Genomic DNA, 13,232 nt, shown 5'->3' on the forward strand with positions numbered 1-13,232 from the left:
CTTAAACCAGGTCACAACTGCTTGGTAACCTTGGTCACTACACAAAAAATTGTAAGCCAGAACTTGCTTGCTGAAAGAACTGGAGAGATCAGACAATTAGACCTTAAAAGGATCTTCTCAGGGTTCAGTCTTACTTTTTCCTCCCCCTCACTCTTAAACCCTAAGACTGGAAAAGTTTGGATAAACCACACACACCTTGCCACCATAGGACTCAATAATATGTAAGCTTGACTTAGCTAGTATGTTCTGTATTCCTGTTGTTGCAAAGCCTGGCCTTTGGAGTCCAGTTCTGTCTGAGTTTTGTGTGTTTGTAATAGTATCTCATGGCCCAAGTTAAGAAAGAAGCTTAGATCATGTATATAATAAGGATGTGGAGTAAGTCATAGTGTCACCAAATAAATAAATAAATGTGAGAAAACTAAACCTTGAAAGGATTTTGGAGGAACTTTGACAATTCATGTTTCTTCTCTAACCTGCACTGGCCTCTTCCACACAGAGGTTTTCATTTATTTATTAATCTAAACATTATTTTGGGCACATATAGAAAGTCTCTTTAAATTCTGTCTTTCTATACAATTCCTATTGGCCTGCTTGTAGGCACCTATGGGAATAATGAACTTTATGTTCAATGCTTTCATCCTAGGTATTTTTGTGGCTGGTTTCATGTCTCTCAGCATAAATAGTGGCTGCCTTGTTGTAGTTGCAATCTTCAGGCCCTACTGCAATAAAACTTGGAAACAATAAAAGATCAGATTCATGTTCATTATTGTTCCCATCAGCTGTAGCTCCTACTGCTTTGACTGATATCCAATATCAGAACATGTCGACCTGGCAAGGTCTGTTTGCCTTCGCTGTCTCTGTGGGTGCTATTTCCCAACCGACTGCGCAAGCAGAGAAGGTAGAGCTGACCCGAAGTCAGTGATTTCCAGATGGCCTTTACTCATAGTCAAGGCCACCAACAAACACACATTTAATTTTATGAGTTTTCTTAGAACAGTAGCCTTTCCAAGCTCAGAGAGTGCTGCTGGCTTTGTACAAGTACACTAACCACTTATTAAGTGCTGTTCAAATAGTGAGATGTCTTTATTATTAAGAAAGCTACATTTAGCTAATAGACTTGCTAAGAAGATGATCAGAGGGATAGAGCGCCTCTCCTAGGAGGAAAGACAGAGAGCTGGGATTGTTAAGCCTGGAAAAGAGAAGGCTTTGGGGTCACCTAATTGCCGCCTTCCAATAGCCAAAGGGAGCCTTCAGGAATAATGGAGAGGGACTCATTATAGCAGGGAGTGACAGGATGTGGGGAATGGCTTTACATGGAAGGTAGGTTTAGATTGCATATTAGAAGAAGTTAGAAGAAATTAGAGCATTCTGTGTGAGAGAGGTGAGGCACAGGAACAAGCTGCCCAGAGAAGTTGTGAATGCCCCATTCCTGGAAGTGGTCAAGGCCAGGCTGGATGGGGACGTATGGAAAATGTCCCTGCCCATGGCAGGTGGTTTGGAATCTAGATGATTTTTAAGCTCTCTTCCAACTTAAACCTTTCTATGATTCCATGATACTCTTAGATGAGCAAATCAGTCTCTTTCCTGTGGAGTAAAAATGTGAGAGTCAATAATGTGGTTTTTTGTAATATTTTTGTAATATATTCACTGAAATTGAGATTCTGTAGCATTGTTATAGAAAGCTTGATCATACTTATAAGGATATTCAATTCCTGCAACACAGTTAAAAAAAAACATAACTATATAATTATGGTCCTGGCAAATGACTAGGTGCATGTTCTTTCTCCTTTCTTTATCTTCACGTTCTGAGGGAGGAATAGATTATAATTCATATCAGGTATTTCTCCTAGAGAACCTTCAACAGATGTGAGTGACAATGAAAGACACTGCTTTCTTACTCCAGCTATCTTAGCGCCACAGAGCTTTCAGTCCATACTTCCCATGAAGGCGGCTGCCCACCTCTGATAAATGTCATTCCTTTTTTCCTATTCTTGCCTTCTTAAGCACCTGCCACTGAAACTGAGGGAATCTTCTGACAAGAAAGTTCCATTCTATACTGTCAGGATCTCATCTATTATGTTGCACCTCATCCATTTTATTTGGACTTCTGCAGCTAATGCTTCTGCTCAAGTAATGACGTGCTCGTGTGGCTGATATTTATATTCCAGTTTATATTCCAAGGACTCACCTTCTTTCTGAGAACTATATTTTTGTCCATATTTAAGAAATTATTTGGAAGAAATATATTAAAATAGAAGAAAATAACTCTTCCTCAACTCAGTAATGAAAGATTGTCACTTTTCATTCAGTCATCACTAATGGATTCTGCTTTTTACACTCTGCACTTTTTTTCCTCCATAGCTAAGCTAAATTTTTCATATCAAAGATCTTGATTATCTTTTGACTTTTTTTGACTAAGTGGACAATTATCATGTTTAACTTAAGTTCAGGGCACTTTGGCAGTATTACCTCCCCAGTTTTACCACAGTAACTGTCGTTTCAGCCATCATTGCAGCTGATCTGTCAACCCGTGACATGCTAAAAACTGCAGATAGTGCAGCCTGGGAGAACTTCCCCTTTCTATTGTTTTTCTTTTATTTTTTTCTTGTTCCTCTGTGTTCTAAAGCAGAACAGATGGAATTGCTGTAGAAGTCAGCAGGAATTTGTTCTCATCCTGTGATCCAATGGGTTTTATAGATAAGGAAGTTAAAAGGCAAACAAAACAAAGCAAATCTTGAGCAGAAAATGACTTCTTGTGACCTTCCTCTGAGCACTGCATCAGAGGTTAAACAAGGCCAAGTGCAGGGTCAGGAAACTGCATGAGGGCAACCCTTGGTACTAGCACAGGCTGGGGCATGAAGGTATTGGGGGCAGCTCTGTGGGGAAGGATTTGAGGGGTGCTGGTGGATGAAACGCTAGGCATGATCCAGCAATGTGCATTCACAGCCCAGAAACCCAAACATGTCCTGGGCTGCATCAAAAGAAGAGGTGATTCTGCCCCTCCACTCTGCCCTCATGAGACCTCACCTGGAAGTGCTGCGTCCAGCTCTGGGGTCCTCAGCACAGGAATGAGGAGTGAGTTCAAAGAAGGGCCACAAAAGTAAAGAGACAGCACCTCTCCTATGAAGGCAGTCTGAGAGAGTTGGGGTTGTTCAGCCTGGAGAAGACAAGGTTCCAGGAAGACCTTCTTGCAGTCTTTCAGTACTTTAAAGGGGGCCTGTAAGAAAGATGAAGACAGACATTTTAGCAGGGCCTGTTGCAAGAACACAAGAGGTAAAGTCTTTAAACCACAAGAGGAGACTAGAGATGAAGAAATTTTTTTCTGATCTGGGTGGTGAGACACCAGAACTGGACACCCAGAGAAGTGGTAGATGTCCCATCCCTGGAAACATTCAAAGTCGGCTGGACTGGGCTCTCATGTAGTTGAAAATGGCCCAGCTTATTTTAGAGGGGGGTCTGGACTAAATGATCTTCCACGTCCTTTCCAACCCAAACTGGTCTATGAGTCTATGAATTGCCTGGCAGAGGAAAAAGATGTGATGCACATGTCAAATGGGAAGATAAAGGTGTGTGGACCTGTTGGGACCACTGTCACCAGTGACAACTCTTTGAAGAAGGATTTCTTTCCCTTTGTTTCACAAATGTTGGGAATAGGCATTAAGAAAGGGAATGACCGCAAAGACTAAAACATAATCTTTGCTCTTAGAATCATGACTTCGTGAACTTTTAAAATATGACTTAGTTTTTTATTGTATACCAGTGAGATTTAGGGTACAATTCTTACCAAAAAGAATTTTCCAGTTTTCTTCTGGTTTCTTTAGAATTATTTCTTTGAATTATATGATTAATGAATGTAATTTCTTTGAGGGGGAAGAAGTAACAATGGAAGTAGATTTGACACGCATCTATGAGCTGAGCAAGACAGGATTTTTTTACCTTCTGTTTTTTGCCTTCTGTTTTTTTACCTTCTGAGACTGTTTTCTTTTGCTCTCTGCATAAGCAAGTAAATTAATAAAATTTCCATGCAGCAAAGAATGTAAATGTGTAGAAGTGTATCAAAATAAATAGAAAACAAAAAATGTAGTATTATAAGATACCAGTCAGTGACTTTGATTTGACAGTGATTAGGAATTTGGGAATTGGTCTTTTCTGTTATATTTTAAAGTAGAAAACCAAGATGCAGCACTGCACCTGAATATTTATTGTAAATGGTTTGTGCAACATCTGCCTCACCAACTGCTTTGTGCCTTATGGCTGTGATGGTCATGAGACACTGCATACCAAAATTTAATATCAGCAGACAGAAACATCTCTCTAGTTTGATGGATCTGTATTTGTGCATACAACAATAGATGGAAAATCATTTTTGGAATCTGCTCAGATACATCTCTTCTGTTCATTCAAGTTAACAGAAATATACAAAGTTACTCTCTGTCCTTATTCTAAATGTTATAGAGGACAATTTCAAGAGCAATACACAATGATTTCTTTTCCAGTGGTGAAAGTTTTAGATTAAGTACCTTTTGATATTGACAAGACACGAAGCAAACCAGTGCTAAGTGTCTTGGGGAAATTTTACTGTGTAAGAACTCCAAAGAATTGGTTGGTAAATATTTTTGAAAGTAAATACTGTATGAGTTTTTCTTTGGTTTCAATACATGAGTGCCTGGTAGCAGAAAGTTAACAGTTCTATCAGTAAGATTGAAAAGAATTTTTAATTACTAGGGAAATTATGAAAATAATTAATTCCAGAAAGAATTGGATTATAGCCATTTAGTAGATTTGACCTAAGTCAAATATGTCAGAGTTTTCAGCAAACCAAAACATTTTGACCGCCAGTATAGATCAATTTAAATAAAATCATATGTTTTCCATCTTTTAATCTTTTAACTTGAAGTAATTTTGAAATGAAAGCTTTTTAAATGGAAGAAAACCAGGAATGTGTCATTTTGAATAGAACGGAAGGAAAGAATTAATTTTCTTATTTGCAATTGAAAAGGAAATATGAACCCTGTATAGCTGGTTTGAGTGGTTACAATTTGCATTTTTCCCTCAGAAATTGTTGACCAAACTATTTTTGAGATAGGTGCAATCTTGACTTGCCTTGTTTATGCAAAAATTGCATGATACAATTCCCACACCAAAACCACTGTCTCTCCAGGAGCTCCTTTCAGAGTATAATCAAGAGCGGAAATGTCCAGGGCAGTTTTATTATTTACATGCTCAATAGCTTTCGTTCCTGTTGATATAAAAATTTACTTTTGAAAGCTGATGACCAAAACTGAGTTCAGAGCTTGCATTTCTTTGAGGGTCCTCAAAACTCTGAGAATGGGATTCAGTTCAAAGGTTAGGGCACTTAAATGTAGGTATCTACTTGTGCACATTTTTGTATGGGCAGAATGCCCAGCTCCCATTCTGTTCAGTAGAGGTTTAGGGCTTGATCAGGCAGCTATCCCACAGCCAGATTCCTGGAGCTTTTCAGTTTCTGAAGGCTCCATGAGGTCGACAGACTCAACACCTGACTTTTGGGACGTAAGTCTGCATGAAGGGAGCCTAGAGATGCATGGGTTACTGCAGGGTATTTCAATGTCTCTGCTTCCTGTGTGGGGACAAATGAGTCAAACCCCTTGTGAGCGCCATCATGTCAATTTAGAGATTTTTTTGGTTTACCCTAAAGTAACACCACATACTTTGGCAGCTGCTGGTGTTCAGCTGCCTGCATGTGCTGGCCAGATCTCTGCTGTCTGTATGAATTTTGAAACTAAATTCATGTTTCATAACCTGTGAACTGACTCTTATTTCGGGTGTCTGTCACTCTCAAAACAGGACTTTAAATATTTTTTTAATCTTATTTTCCTGTAGTCTTTGGCGGCACAAACTTAATATTTTTCAGACTACAGCATAGTTTCAATGTGACACCCATTATTTCCCTTTCTCGTATTCTTACCACATACTCATTACAAAAATCACTATTACACTGAAATTAGGAACTAGAAATAAAGTCTCTTAGGTTATGAAAAAACCTTGCCTCAAAAATATTAGAATTATTCCCCAGATAAGCATAAGAAGCAGTAAAATCTTGTATTCCTTTAGCTACCTCTTGTTATCCAGCATATTTTTGACAATACATAAATTATAATAGTGGCTACATGTGTATCTTATTTGCCAGGCTCCAGATACATTATACTCTGTATGGCTCAGTGGCAGTCCTCTGCACAAGGTTCAAGGCTGATTGATGGTACACTTTGATGTACTGATCTTTAGCAATAGCTGTAGTAGTGGAACACCTTAATAAACGCTGTTCAAGGCCAGTTTCAAGGCTGGACATTATCACCTAATTACTTTGATCAGAGTGGTGGCAAATATTTGCATAGTACATGCATGTGGATTCAGCCTGTTTTATTTTATTTACAGAGTAACTTTTTGGAATAGGGTCTGTCTGAGGTCTACTCTGGAAATTGAGATTCATGGTTTCCACAGAACCATGCTCTTGCAGACCTCTTCTCCTCATCTTCTGACTCCATCCTATTGCATCTCCTCAGAGCCACCCTGTCATGCCCTCCCTTAACCTTTTGTTCCTCCCTAAATATTGTTACCTAAGGCAAACTTATTTCTGTGCTGTTCATGTTCTGTTCCTTTCTTGCTTCATAGCTTGATGAACGCACATTATAAAAATCACATTGTGGAACACTGCTTTGAAGTGCTGTTCTGGCTCCCCATCAACTGAGTTTATATCTGCTTCACTCAAGTGATGCTGCTTCACAATGTCTTCAGTTGGGCTCAAGACTCAAAATCAGTACCCCATCCTCACTCCCCCTTGGTCACCCATCAGCAATCTGTCACTGTCTGTGTCCTCTTTCAAATGTTGTCTTGCCTTCTGCAAAACTGCTGATAAGATATAGCCTTCCATAACCATTCTCCTAACAAACATTCAGCCAAGTGTTTCCTCCTTGTGCTGCAGTAATTTTCCAGTGCTGTCCTCCTCTCCTACCTCTTTTTGCCACAAAGAGCGTTTATCCATGCTGTCATCCCTCCTCCATTCCTACCTTATCCTGAATTCTTTATAGCACCAAATATAAACCTTTTTTGCTTCAAAGGAGCTTTGTATCTTAATCCTCATGTCTCTGTCATCTGGTATTAACTGCCCAGTTCTAGTGTTTTAGATCTGACCAGATCAAGAGGAATAAGCAAGGAATTTTTGCTATAATTTAGCTTTAGAAATCATTAATGGGGCAAGATGGTGCTGGCCTTCATCTCTCACCTCTGCTCTGCCTGTGCCGCAAACATCAGCAGGGAGCTGGGGTCCTCTGAATTGCAGCCAGGCAGCTCTCCTGTTGCACTGCAGTGCCTTCCCTAGGAACCTCATCTGCAGACACCTCTGCATTGTGGTGTTTGTCTTATATCTGCATCCAGCACCCCTATTCTCTGGCTATGGTTTCTGCAAATTCACAGGATTATTAAATCAACGGGTTTTAGGGACAGTCCTCTGACTGTAATCTCTTTCCAGACACAGGAGAATTTCTTCTAAGTGCAGACATAGAACTTCAATGGACAGCAGTTGTTTTGGTCTGTTTAGCCAAGTTTGCTGTGTCTAAATAACACATGTAAGAAGCTAATGTACCAAGAGTATGAGGCACAGTGAACACAACTCATGTGATTGCATCATTAATGGCTCTCCCTGTTGTTTTTAACATCAGCTTTTCATTCTTATAAGGACAGTATTCCTTGTTCCAAGAAGAAAAAAATTAGCCATGAAATTCTCCTTTCAATGTGGAGGATGTATTTTTAGGGAGTGTTCCCTTAACTATTTACCTTTCCAAGGTTTTGCTTACTTGGGCAGAGCAGTCGAGCTGAAATGAAGCATGAAGCAGAGAAGTGTTTCCCTCAGCCTGAGGAGTGATTATCATTAAAGAAGAGCAGAGCTGAGGTCACTGCAGGTCATCAAGGCCCAGTTCCCCTCTTGCCTGGTGATTCAACCCTTGGACCAATGTTCCTCACCCTGTGTCTCAAACCAGACATGGAAGCTCTCGGCAAGGGAGGAACAGAGCTTTTTTCACAGGCACAAAGTGTTTGTATCTGCCTCCCATTCCCTTGCAGGATCTGGCTTACCTTTAGAGTCCAGGTGTCCATATGGAACAAGGGCTGAGATGAGGTGGGGTCTGGTGCTGTTCTCTGTCCAAACCCAGTGAGAGGCGAGTCTGGCCCGGAGCAGCTGGCAGAGCCACAGGCACATGCTGGGGACAGCGGGACTGACTCTGTGCTCCTGCCAGCCAGCACTCTGCACAGGGTGCTTACTGCAGCTGACACAAACAGGGAGGCCTCCCAAAGCCCTCCAGAGCCCAGCACAAAACCAGCTGGTTTTTTGAAAGCTGCTGAGCACCTCTGAGAGCAAGTCTGTTCCTTAGGAACCTTGCACAAGCATCCCAAGGAAGCTCTGCTTGTTCTTGCCCTGGGTAAAGGGGAGCTCATTCCATACCTAGAGTGAAGTGACTTCTAGCTTGACTTCTTCCAGCCTATGGTATTTAATGTTCTTTCTCTGGGTGTTTTTATGTCTCAAGTCTGCAATTACCGGGGGCCTTTTCCAATCCTTCTCCAGCTGACTGTTACACAAATGTTACTGAGAAATAATCACACGGCCAGTCGCACTAAAGAGTTCTCAAAACAACAGAGATCCAGCCAGCCAAGGTGTGTTAATCTTTCAAAATTTCTGTGGGATCCTGCTATCTGATGAGACAAATTTTAGTAATTACTGTTATCTTTAAAAAGATAATTGGAGCCCTCAGGAATTTATTTGTAGGTGATTTAAGTATAACAAACTTTTCATTTTAAAAATCTGTGGCTCTTTTGTGAATTGTTCTGAAGTGACCTCTCTCTCCCTTCATGACTCACAGGTCACTGAAGATCATTTGATTTGAAATGTGTCCCCCACAGAGTTGTCTGTCTTGGCAGAAAACAAATTAAAGTAAACAAGAGTTAGCAAGGTGGGTATTTACACTGATAGTACTCCTGTTAATAGTATGTAACCTTTTTGTTATTTAATACTAAGGTTATTAGGAGGCAATCACTGCTTTTACCACCAAAACCACTGTATGCAGCAAAACATAATTATGATCAAGCCTCATCTGCATGTTCTTTAACTGTATGGAGCTGGTGGCGTAAATGAGAGGAGATAATAGAACCATAGAATCATAGAATAATTTGGGTGGGAAGGTCATGTAGTCTAATTCCCTACAATGAGCAGGAGCATCAGAAGATCATGGTCCAACCTTCAGCCTGTTGACTTTCAGATAGAACAATCTGTGCAGGTCATAAATGGCAAATACCTATTTATGGTGCCACAGCTCTCTGTTTAGACCAATAGCATGAACAAATTGAAGATGCTATCATCAGCTAAGCAATAGTTATCTCTAAAATGTATTTCATGCTTTCAGAAAAATTATCTCATGATTTTTCCTCTTTTTGCTTCCTCTTTTATTTCATCAGAAACTTGCATAAGATGTCTCATAATAGAGATACCAGTTTATCCTGATATTCTTACAGTAAGATAAAAAAAAAAATTGAAGAAGGGTTGAAAAATCTATGCTCAAAACCACTGTTAACACGTTGAAGAGTGGCTGCCTGAACTCAGCTCTGTTACATCAGCTGTGGCCAGCATGGTTTCAGAACTGCAAATCTGTCCTGTTTTCTGACATGGTGTCATGTTTCATTAGTAGGGTCACCATGTCACTTCCAAGAGCTCCATGATCAGTAAAGATTTCTTTTAGCCTGAAAAAACTCTAGAACATTTTCACTGCCTAGGTTCACTCTGCTCACCCAAAATGCTCGCCCTCCTTCTGCCGGCTTATGAGCCACATGGTCTCATTCAGCCAGCCTTGCTCCTAATCCCCAAATCACTGTTCAGAGGCATCTGACCAGCCCAATGTCCAGCTCATCTGGGTCCAAAAAAATCTGAACATTTATTTCCCTGCCGTACCCAATCTATGTTACACTTATGTGTTCCTTAAGGGTTATTCCTCACTCTTACTCATCCTACACAGGACAACCACAAACATTGAGCTGTCCCTGGGGGTGTGGGAGAGACTGAACTCACCAACTTCCTCAGGGACTGCAATCCCAAACTGAAATTGAATCTTCTCTCAACTAAGAGAGCACTTTGGCTCTAAGGGCACTGTCAGGAAGTCATGCAAATCATCCTGTTGAGTCTGTTACTTTTTTTTTTTTTTGAGAAAATACATTACAAATTCCCTGAGAAAAATGCCTGAGCTATCCTAATGGTTAGGGTGCCTACCTGGAGGCTGAGGTTGAGGCTCCTCTTCTGCCCCTACCTCTTCATGCATTTTAAATAGTAAGTATATAATGTGAAATACTCACACAGCCCACAGCAGAGGCTGCCTGCTTGTTACCAGCCTGGATCTGTCCAATATATTTCTAATTGCTCCTATGGTTTTAGTATTATTTTTCTTTGTTTTCCTGTCTTAATACAAGTCCTGCTTTTAGGAGAGACCGCAGAAAGAATTGCCCTGGTATAACCTTGTGGTGTTTGTGACCCTGGCAAGGCAGATGAGTATTGATTGCTGAAGTATTTGATTACATTAGCTGAGGCATAGTGCCACAGACCTTGTACTTTCTTTTCTCCCCTCACTTGCATCTGTGTAACCCCCTTAATAGGGGTTTAAGTGAGGTTAGAAAATTAGCAGCTACAGCAGTAAACAAAAATACTTGTATATGTAGCCCTACATATATTAAGAAAAAAAAAAAAAAAACCACGAAATCCATATCCAAGCTATTCAAACAGTTCATCTGTGTGTCTTTTGTCACAAAGTGGAAGCATATTTAGGGGCTTATACTGGGTCTTTTCATCTGCATAACACAGGGTCAATATGAAAAAGAAGAGTCCCCTGCAGACATGTTTTATCATCCTCAGGCTGCAGGAGTCCTGAGCTGAGCAGAAAGGACTGGTTGCCTCTGTTGTATACACTGCATATCAATCTCCAGGTTATGTGCTCCAGCCATCCATGGAGAGCTGCTGTCCCTGCAAGAGAGGACTGGCCCAGGCTGAGTGGTGAGGACCATGGTGCCACAGGAGTTTGGGCAGGAGCTCCTGAGCCACCCTTGCAGGGCCCTGTCTGGTGACAATGTTGGTTTCTACCAGCTTGTGGTGATTCTGCACTTTAATCATTATTTTCTCCACAGTGTTCAGAACTGGACTTTAATCTGTGGAGTGATCCTCTGATGTTTTCACCTTCCCCTGAGTTCTTTATTGTAAGTATTCCTTGGTGTGTGAACCAGCTCAGGCAGGACACAGGAACAACCACAACAGCATGGATGAAATGGAGAGAAAATTTGGTTTTGTTGAAACCAAACCACAAGTTTTCTAGCTTTTACCCTTCTGATTCTCTCCCTGATCCTACTGCTGGGGGAGTGAGTGACTGGCTGTTTGGTGCTTGGTTGTTGTCTGGGTTTAAATTGTGATGCCAGTGGGGGGATTCCCAAAGCAGCACACAGGCAGAGGCTCACAGGCAGGGATGCAGACACCATGGAGATCTCTGAGTGCTAGGGGATCACCAAACCTTCTCTTTTTCCTTCTAAATCAGGGATTCATGCAGGTGTAGTTTACTACAGTTTGGTTGTTCCCACAGCAGGACAGGAATCTCACCCATGCTCAACAGGATACCTCTATCTCAGGACTGTGTTATCTGAGCACAGGTGTTGTCCAGCACATGAGGCTAAACAGTAACTGGTATGATGTACGTGGCTTTTGACACCTCAGCTTGCAAGCCATTTTACCATGTTCACCAATCTTCCTCACCCATCTTCCATTATTCTCCCACTCTTGGGAAGCTGAAAGCCAGATCAGCTTGAGGAGCTGCTGAATGCTTCAATCTCTCATTGACCAAAGGAACTCACAAGAACCCCTTAAACCACAGCCAGAAAAGTCTGGAGCAGTTGGTTTGAAGCAGACAATGGGATGTAAAAGAGGCATAATTTTTGAAGCAACCTAGAATTAGTTTAGCAGTTGTCTTATCTCTTTTCTGTTGTTGATTTCCATGTTGAATTCCTTTTCTTCAAGGAAGTGTATTTTTCTTAAAATATTACATAGCCACGCTGCCCTCAAAAACTGCTGTTTCAAGCAGGATTTATTTAAGAAAGAAGGAGCAGATATTCTAATGATAAAAACAAGTACCAGGGTGCATGTCAGGCTTGCATTCACTCTCCAAATTAGCTTACATTGAATATGTTATAATTTATATGAATCATACAAAATATAATTGGCAGAAGTGTGGAAACAAGCTGTACTGGGTACTACCCTTCCCAAGAGAACCAAAGTAATAATTCAACCCTCCTTGCATTATATATAATTGTTTAATATTATACATGGTGCATGAAATTGGTGTTCTCTGTTCTCCTTTGAAAATGCAAAAAGATTAAATAAAATTACAAAGACAACACACAGATAATAAATGTGTGTTGCACAAAAAATAAAGTGTTATGCACATGCTGCATAATCTTTTTATTAACCTTTGAATATTTAGCACGGTGGATGTGAGAGGAAAAAAGAATAGATAATTCAAAGTAATTCTAGAACTCAATCAAAAATTCCTTATTTAGGAACAGTTCTATCAGCTAGGCTGGATATCTTGCCAGAATGTGAAAATATCAAATAGTCCTGCATCTCATCTTCTCTCACGAGGCTTACTTTTGAGTTAAGGACAAAAGGTCAGATCAAAAGTTCTTGGAAAAAAGCAGGATAAAAACAATGTTTAAGTCCATATGTTCTTTTCATCAGCAAATTATAAGAAAGCTCTCTCTTTCAGACCAAATAAATTTCATTACAAAATGGACTTTTGTGACAGACATACATACATACATCCGCCACTTGTAGCAGAAAAGGACGGGAATATTAGAGAGAACTAAATTATAATAACCATGAAACAATGGTTCTTATGGACATGCCATCACTAAAAATAAAATGTGTGGGCACACTACTACCCATGGTAACTTTAATGGAATTAGACTAGGAAAAAAGACTTAAGGAGGCTCATGGAATATGGAGTTTAGGCAATGAGGTTAAATGAAGCCAGAACCACTGGTGAATATGTGTTAGATATTTATTTATCTCCATATTGGTATTTGAGCTGGCTAGTTTAAAACTGATGTGGGTGGCTTTGGATGAGTGCATAAACCTTTGATAATGCTAAGATGTTAAAACAACAAACAGTCTCGAGATGCAA

Source organism: Melospiza georgiana, chromosome 1 (assembly GCF_028018845.1).
Source record: "Melospiza georgiana isolate bMelGeo1 chromosome 1, bMelGeo1.pri, whole genome shotgun sequence".
Lineage (NCBI taxonomy): Eukaryota > Metazoa > Chordata > Aves > Passeriformes > Passerellidae > Melospiza > Melospiza georgiana.